Source organism: Podarcis melisellensis (genome assembly GCF_964234715.1).
Source record: "Podarcis melisellensis genome assembly, chromosome: 8".
In the NCBI taxonomy this organism is placed as follows: domain Eukaryota; kingdom Metazoa; phylum Chordata; class Lepidosauria; order Squamata; family Lacertidae; genus Podarcis; species Podarcis melisellensis.
Window position 1 is genome coordinate 3,014,241 of NC_138540.1, and position 6,435 is coordinate 3,020,675.

Below are 6,435 nucleotides of genomic sequence, written 5' to 3' on the forward strand. Positions count from 1 at the left end.
TGGGAACATCTGGTAACCCTACCCAATGAGACATATGTGCTTTACTTCAGAGCAGACATGCACAGGATTGTGCTGTTATGCACATAAACTTGAGGCCGAGTCCAAAACAGCATTTCAGTCACTTGGTAAAGTGGTTGCTAGTCAGACTTTAGAACTCAAGGCAGTTGTTCCCAGGGCAGTTGATAAGAAGGTGTAACAGAGGAGTGGCTGCAGATATGGGGGGGGGGGGAGAGACAGAAATGGGGTGCATAAAGTAAAGAGGGTGACTGTGACAGAATAGAGAGAGGCTAATTGAATAAGCAGAAAAGAAAATACATACCGGCACCTCCCCTCCCCTAAGTGTGGAACTTACAACTTCATGGTGAGTACTGGCACCATTTTGTTCTAAAAAAAGAGAAAAGCACTGCAAAGCAGTATGTCCATCTAGAAGCATCTGCTGGTGCAAACAACACTGAAAGCACAGAACTGCTCTTAAACCCTAATAAGCACAAATAACCATGAATACACAAAAGAACGAAAAAGATCCCGCTGGATCAGTCCAATCTTTATGCAGGAGATTTACACCTTGAGGAGCCATTTGAGACAGCTTTAGAGGCTGATTTAAAGATCCAGAAGAAGAAGGTGGTGCAGTCATGGGTGGGCTGTACCACTTTGAAATGTGGGTGAAAATCAGGCCTGTAGGAATACAGCTTTCTTCCTGGCATGCCAGTTTTCTCTCTGCAGGGATCGTTTTTTTAAGAGGAAGCATTTGACCAAGTCACTTCACATCTGCAACCTAAACTTGTACAGCAAAGTAGCTTGCTTGATTTACTTATTGTATTTTTAGCCGAAAAGGCTCTCAGAGTACCTTACAAATATCAATTCCAAGACAGTCCCTGAACATATATTTAGGCTGCACATATACCATCCATTTAAAGCTCACACCCTACAAGAATCCTGGGAACTGTAATTTCTTAAGGGTGCTGGGAACTGTAGTTGTAAATGAGGGGTAACTACGGTTTTTAGAGGAAGTATTCAGAGAGGGTGTTTTAAATGCATGGTGTGTACACAGCCCTACTAATGATTCTTAAAACAATGGGGGAGGGACTCCAAGCCATTAGGGAAGTAACCTTACAGGGTTTATGATATTCTTTTTTTACACACATTAATATGCAATGGAAAAGTACTTTTATATGTGTCTGGTCTCCGAATGGAGGCGTGGGTTCAAATCCCACTTCTGACACATCCTTGGGGGACGCAGGTGGCGCTGTGGGTTAAAGCCTCAGCGCCTAGGACTTGCCGATTGAAAGGTCGGCGGTTCGAATCCCTGCAGCGGGGTGCGCTCCCGCTGCTCGGTCCCAGCGCCTGCCAACCTAGCAGTTCGAAAGCACCTCCGGGTGCAAGTAGATAAATAGGGACCGCTTACCAGCTGGAAGGTAAACGGCGTTTCCGTGTGCGGCTCTGGCTCGCCAGAGCAGCGATGTCACGCTGGCCACGTGACCCGGAAGTGTCTTCGGACAGCGCTGGCCCCTGGCCTCTTAAGTGAGATGGGCGCACAACCCCAGAGTCTGTCAAGACTGGCCCGTACGGGCAGGGGTACCTTTACCTTTAACGCTTGATACTCAATGAAGCCTTTTGTTCAGAAAGTTTTGACCATTGTATCACCTCAGATATTAGTGCACCTCACCTAATCCTCTCTGTGTTATTAGGGGAATCTCAAATGGATGCAACCTCTTTGACCTTAACTTTTCCCATTAAGTTACTCAGGCTTACGGACAGAACCTGCTCTCTCTTGGAACATTGTCTTTATCCCCTAGACCACATAAATTAGGGATCTGCAAATATCTATCATTACCCATATTGATGGAATATATAGTGAAGGTAACAGATTTATTTGGAGTTTTAGGTTGTTTTGTTGTTGTTGCTGCTGCTGCCGCTGCTGCCCCTAAAGTAATTTCAAATCCTTCTGAGGTTTTTCATTGTTTTTGTTCATTAGTAATATTAAATAGAAAAGAAAAGAAAAAAGCATCAGCACAAAAATCTGAGATTTTTTAAATAGACATCTTAATCAACTATAATTTCATAAAATGAATTTGCTGTTTTGTGATTGAATGCCCCCTGCTGTCCAGCCCTGTTCTTAAGGTTCTGATTATGTTCTGATTATGTTCTGTTCTGATTATGGAACATCAGGGGATCTTCTTTTCTCTAACTGGGGAAGTTTGCTCTTCTGCAGATTTCCAAACTGTTTAGCTTTTTGGAGACCTGCTGCTTCTTCCTTCTTCAAGGCAGCTCTACCCTGATGACACCTGAGGGAGCAGACCTCTCTCTCTGCTGCTCCAGAAGATTCTTGATGTTCCACAATCAGAAGGCAATTACCACAAGAACAAGGCTGGACAGCAGGTGACATTCAATCACATTCCTGCAAGTTCATGACGTGAAATTATAGTTGATTCGGATGTCTTGTGCAACAAACCTGCTTCCCCAAAACCTAAGACTTTTATGTTGATGTTTATTTTATTTCAATTGCAAATGAAAGCCCCACCCTCTCCCTCCTTTGAAATTGCATGAATGGAAGGACCAGAGTAAGGAGAGAGGGAAGGGGAGACTGAAAGGGTTTTGTGTGGCTATTCCCTCCCCCCCCCACAGGTGGAATAAATGAAGACAACGGACACAGAGTTTTTAGGTTAATGGGCGAAAATGGCCACAACTTTATTGATTACAGGAAAGAAGGGTATTGGCTTTAGGCATTGGCCCTAACCGACTATCCGGTCTGACCGGGAAGGGTTAAACACCAACAGGGGGAGCCACCCGAGATGCATATCCCTAGGCGCTCCCCGAGGGGTTACCGCTCAGGGGCGCGCTTTAGGCCCTAGCCTCCGTAGGTTTCGGACGAGGCGTCGCCCCTCGGAGTCCTTTAACGAACTACCCTTCAAGCATTGGGGGAGGTGATGGCGTTCCTCCCCCCCAACCTCATCTGCATGATAATACCCCAGCCAATGCCTACCGCCAAAACCGAGGGAGTTGTGACGATTTGCTACGAGGTAGGCGAAAAAACCAAGTGGCTCACCAAACCAGCCAATTAGCCAAATGGAAAAACTCCTACCAGGCCCCTTGCGGCGACCAGCCGAAGCCCATAGCAAGGTCAGTGGCAAAACCTAAAGGGCGGGTGGGTGGGAAACCGCGTCGACTCCAGGGAAGAAAGGGGGCGAGCCAGGGGCTGCCCTGACCTTAAGTGGCCCTACGAAGGCCTGCCCCTGCCGCCAGCCGATTGGCTGGCGCCACAGGGTATGCTAATTGAGGGAATCCCTGTCTCCCGCGAGGCTGACGCCAGCCTCGCGAGAGCGAGTGTGGGCGGGGTCGTGATCCCACAACCCCCCCTCCTCCTGAAGGTCGGAAGGGGCATTGTGGTACAGGGCACCCTTCTCCAGGGCAGAGGTGAGAAACCAGTGGCTCCAGTTCCCATTATCCTCAACCCCTGATAGCTGGGACTGATGGGAGTTGGAGACCAACAATATCTGGAGAGCCACAGGTTCCCCACCCCTGCTCTAGGGACATGCTGTGCTCTTCTGCATCTGTAAATAAAATGGCATTTTTCAATAGTTTCATGAGTCTCTCCTGAAGGGGAGGTTTTCCTCTCTATTTCTGGACGGTTTTAGGGTTGGTAGTCATTGAACATTGACTCAAGGGCTACCTTATTGGCCATCCCATAACTACCTAAGCCTTGAGGTCTTTTTCAAAAAGTACTAACTTACTAGCTGCCTTGCAGTCACAGAGACAACCACAGAGTTTGTGGTTGAGTCTCCAGTGAAGACAGCTATGATTGTAGGTCACAATGAAACAAAGGCAAACATCTTCCATCCTCCCTCCTTTGGGGCAGGTAACTTTTTGTGTTTCATTCCAGTCTTCGTTGACTTCTACCTTTCTCTTTCCCCCAGTCTGGCTGCCTTTCTGCTCTTATGTTAAGAAGGCAAGAGTAGCCTGCTGGATCAGGCCAATGGCCCATCTAGTCCAGCATCCTGTTCTCACAATGGCCAACAAGATGCCTCCATGTGAAACCTTCATGCAAGCAGGATTCGAGCACAAGAGCATTCTTCCCAAGATTCCTTGGAGGTGCCATGGCGCGCCCTGCCCCAGCTTGCCCCGCCCCCAGGAGCAGGGCATGCACACCACCCTGGGCAACTGAGCGGCAAGCTACGCCACTGGCACCACCACCTGAGCAGAAGAGGAGCATAGCTGGAGGCCAACAGCAAGTGCAGCATGTCTATAGAGCAGGCAGGGGGAATTTGTTGGACCACCCCCAATCAGCCCCAGCCAGTGGGGGGTGAGGATAATGGGAAGTGGAGCCACAGCTTCCTCACCCCGTTCTTAGAGAGGGAGGCCCTGTATCACAAGACCCTTTCAGCCTTCCTCTCTGTCTCTCCTCCTTCCTTCCTTCCTTCCTTCCTTCCTTCCTTCCTTCCTTCCTTCCTTCCTTCCTTCCTTCCTTCCTTCCTTCCTTCCTTCCTTCCTTCCTTCTGTCCTTCCTCCATCCCTCCGCCCCCTTATTCAGGTGTTTCCTTTCATACAATTCCAAAGGAGGGAGAGGATGGTGACATTCTAATTCTGCCCCCTCTGTCACTTCAATCTCTTTGGCTTTGTTGCCCTCCACATGTTAGGGGCTGAGATCCTGTAGCAATCCAGTGAAATTTTGTACAGGGGTGAGCAGACTTCAGACTTCTGAGATAAGCTTTGCTTTAAACACACACACACACATACAAATCCCAAGGTCGCCCAATAGTGGGCCAGCCAGCTAGGAGGACATTAAGGATTCAGGAACAGGATGTCTCAGAGCATATGTTCAGCTCAGTTATTTACGAACAGTACCAGCAACGAGCTAGACAAGTCTTTTTCACATAAAAATCCACACCTGGTTTCCCCTCAATAATTCTTTTCCACCAACCTAATTATTTGCTAATCTTCTGCAAATCACTCAGAGGTCAACCAGTAGATGCTGATTTACCCTGCTCATGCCTGATTTCGAACTATGGAAGATCAGGCTTCTAAACTGAGTGGGGGAATCTGTACCATAGAGAAGCCCCCCCCACCCCACCCCCGCTACCAACAGGAGAAGTTCAATGCAAAACATTGGTTACTAATACGCAGCCTCACTTTCTGAGTGTTTAGATCTGTAAACTGGTGTCAGTTGGGACTGGTAGTGTCATGAGCTCCATGGAGATTTTTTTGAGCAGGACTGGTCGGAAGGGGAGGAGGAGGAAGAATGGGATGAGAGTGCTGAGCTCAATGCAAGGAAGGGCTCAGAAATCTTCCAGGAGGCACCCCCACCTGCCGGGACTGGATGTTCCAGCAGAGGAGGGGGAGACTGAACCAGCCGCTGTCCTGCTCCTGCCAGTGTGAGCCACTTCCAAATAAGCCCCAGAAGGTCATGCTTCTCGCAGAATAAAGTTGGAGATGGAGCCATATTCCCAACTTCCACTGGGTTTGAGGCGTATTACAGAATCCATTTCTGATGAAGACATATTACTGTACTGACTCTTCCACTAATAAGGTTGGTTTGTCATAATACAGCAGGGTCTCTGTATGGTGCTGAGTTTTTTCTCCCTCAAGACTAATCTCCTATTTCAAGGCTTAGTTTTATGGCAGTATTAAAGGCAAAACTGAGTGGACTTTTTTCTCCTAAGTGAGCTGGTGATTCCAGAAGACTTCACTGGGACTGTGGAATTCAGGTTAATGCTATGATGTTCCTGTGATACCAGTAACTGAGGAAACTCCTGAACCTTGATCAGATAATGAGCCAGCTGGGCAGGCTCTGAGGCTGTCTCCAAGGATCCGCCATTGGGTGCACCAGTGTGAGCAGACCCAACCTACTTGCAGAGGTGCCCGCTTGCTTGTCCCATTGGTTTGGACCTGAAAAATACAAATGACCGTGTCCTCCCTGATCTTCAAAAAGAGGGCAAAGGGTGCTGAGACAACTTTCATTGTGCCTAGTCGTGTATGTTACATCTGTGCTTTGAAGCACTGAACTGTGTAACCTGTATGTTTAGGCCATGTAGTGACTTGTGTAATAAAGCCTTGGGGAATAACTGAGCCAAGAGTCTGAGTCCTATGCCCACTTCTCCTTCCTGCTGAGTTCTTTGTGGGCAACAGTGACACTAAGGAGGAGGAAGTTTACAGGCAGATTATATGTACGAAGGCAGGAAGCTGGGGCTGGTTGTTCTGCTCTCTCTCAATGGCAATGTTTCCTTGCACAATGCAAGAAAGAAGTGCACCCAACAAGGCAGATTCCTTTAAATCAATGCTTTAGATGAGGAGAGTTTTAAATCTATTGGCAATGGCAAATGGATTAATGACACCATGCATTACACAACTGGGGGTACAGCAGGGAAAAACCATATCCAAAGCAGTTTCACATGGTCTTTCACCTATAACTGCTTTCCTGTAAAATAACAGTCCAACTTC

The 6,435-nt window shown here is 47.8% G+C and overlaps 1 protein-coding gene across 1 annotated transcript in view; it reads right to left on the minus strand.

The window, feature by feature from the left end:
• FER1L5 (fer-1 like family member 5) overlaps positions 1-764 on the minus strand; it is an 88,099-nt gene extending 87,335 nt beyond the window's left edge. The window contains exon 1 of the mRNA XM_081921245.1: positions 320-764. The gene's annotated coding sequence lies outside the window, so the exon portion shown is untranslated. The remainder of the gene's footprint in view (positions 1-319) is intronic.
• Between the last annotated feature and the right edge of the window lie 5,671 nt (positions 765-6,435).